This window comes from Leiobunum rupestre, chromosome 6, assembly GCF_980474605.1.
Source record: "Leiobunum rupestre chromosome 6, qqLeiRupe1.1.hap1, whole genome shotgun sequence".
Classification (NCBI taxonomy): domain Eukaryota; kingdom Metazoa; phylum Arthropoda; class Arachnida; order Opiliones; family Sclerosomatidae; genus Leiobunum; species Leiobunum rupestre.
The window spans coordinates 62,250,750-62,253,288 of record NC_143389.1 but is presented as its reverse complement, the minus strand read 5'-3'; positions in this window follow the sequence as shown (position 1 = coordinate 62,253,288).

The following is a 2,539-nucleotide window of genomic DNA, read 5'->3' as shown; positions in this document are numbered from 1 at the left end:
TTAAATTTAAATTAAAACTAAATATTTCAAGCTAAACACAACGTTATTAACAGTTTCAACCTCTAAACAACACGTTTAAAACCTGAACAGATAAGTGACTAAACACGTGTACAACATAAATATTTTTTCTATAAATTAGGTGAGCTTATTTATTTGTTCAAAATATTTTGAATCTAAAAGTTTTCTGTGTTGTCGCTAGCTTAAAGAAAATATTCATAAAATGGGACCGAAGAAAATGATCGCTAAATTGGAGCTAAATTGACCCAATGGTCTTGACTTTCAATAAACGTATACCAGCGGGGGACAGAAGGTAGGTAACCTATTAATCTAAGGATTCAGCTACAGACGGAACACTCCAGGTGGCGTACATATAAATCGAGTAATTTGAATTTCTGAAAAGATTGGAATCCATTTTCGGCGCAGGCATAGTGAACTCTTTGGAAAAAGAAATAGAACGGGCATAAAATTGTGACACGTGTTATTTTTGAAAAAGGAATTACGCATTCACGTTCACGTTTATTTCTCCGAGAGCACATTTTCTGGCACTTTTGTTTCAATCCCCGCACAATGGAAACCAAGAGAGAGTAGCGCTATACGCAGCGTACTCGAGAGGAAGGAGTGCGCCGAAACCTTCAAACGTAGCTGTTCGGATAATCGCGGGAAAAGAAGTTTTTAAATGATACCGCTCGCGGCGAGTGATTAATTATAAGCGCAATTTTCAAAGCTGCCGGATATATCGTATTCGTAAAAGGGAAAATAATTAAAGTTCTCTCGCGGATGAAACGCGTCTTCGCTCTCTAAGACTCCTTTTCTCTTGTTTTTTCCATCCTGCCCGCTGTGAGAGAAAGGAGGCCTGTTCTTGACTCGAGGAAAAGATCTTCGATTTTCCGTTCTACCAGGTATAGGTAGTCTCAAGTGACGTCATCGTCTATAGAGTGGAAGGCTTCTGTCTCATTCCTTTATACCCTCATGTCCTGAAATACAGTTATGCTGACCATATTGACATTCTAACTTTTTATCCGCCATCATTATTTGTTGACCCCTTCTAAGCACACAGAGTTCACTCGTTAACTCTCTAACTCTCTCATTCATCTTTGACTTAAATAAGTAAATGAAATTTGATCGTCTGGTAACTCCATAATTCTAAAATATTGTTCCATAAGTTTGTCACTTTGGGGAATATTTTACTGAGAGCTAGTAATGGAGTGACGTCATCACAAGAACAAAATCTCCACCTAGCGAGGCGCTGTCAAAGGCTACGTGTGACGCGTTAGCAAGCGGACGCAAAACGGCGACGCCTTTGTGTTTAACAAGATCATTTCTGTCCGTTTCAAGCTGCTGAATTTAGAATTTATTAGAGGGTTCCGCTTCAAACCACTTCGAGTAATCGATAAACTTGATCTTACACTTTATCCTCCGTAATTAAGGTGTCACATAGTCACTAGCGCTCCCGTTCTCATCGGTTAAAGTTTAAATATTCGATTACAAAATTTAGTTACATGAAAATAAATTAAAATTTAAGAAATCGGTTTACGAAAGGTGTGGGATATCCAGGGCCGTGTTTAGATATGTGCTAAGTGTGCCATGGTACAGGGCCCCCAAGGTTTGGGGGCCCCGTCTTAAAAATTAATGTGTTTTCCTTTTGTTTAATATTAAAGTCAAAAAGTAAAGTCTGATTTTTTTAGGGGCCCAAATTGTTTTTGGCACAGGGCCCCCAATAGTTTTAATCTGACCCTGTGGATATCGTGGAGATATGAGGGTGATCTCAGTTTTTGGCGCGTGGTAGCGATTGGAGCAAAGTATTGGCCTTTACCATAAGAAACATAATATAATCCTATAAGTTAGACACCGCCATAGATGTAATATAAACGGCGATTTCTTCCGAACTTGACGCGCTTAAGTATAGGCGCCCCCGTGTGAAAGGAGTAGGTACCACGGGGGTACAGTAGAAACGAAATAAATATGGCCGCGTTCATTCTGGCTACATATTTGAATGTAAAACGTTTTTTCAAAATATAAACTAGTCAAGAATTATGGCGGGCTTTTTTCAACAAATATACCGCGTTAGCTGTATTTGGAAACAATCTCGACAGACAACCAAAAGGTTAATATTTAAGGTCATCCAAATGTCACCTAGTTGTAGTGACATCTGTAATAGATGTAAAATTCACACAATGGTTAACTTACATTCAATTATTTCTAAATGTCATGTCAGTTAATTTAGATCTTTAAAGATTTAATTAGAACATTTTAAAATATTTTAGTAAACTATAATAATGTAGTACTTTGTACCGCTAATAGATGACGCCACAAACGGTTATGAACTCTAGCGGAAGATATCGCCGTTTATATTGTGTCTTGTGTCTAATTTATAGGGTTATATAGTCATGTTTACAGAGAATATGCAACCGCAAACTAAACCTCTGTTTTCATGATACCCGAAAGATGTTTTCGGCCTACACGGAGAGAGAGAGTGTTCAAAAGTACCTTAGTGTTTCCCCCTTAGAGAAAGAAAGGCAAGAATTTTACACCAATTCTC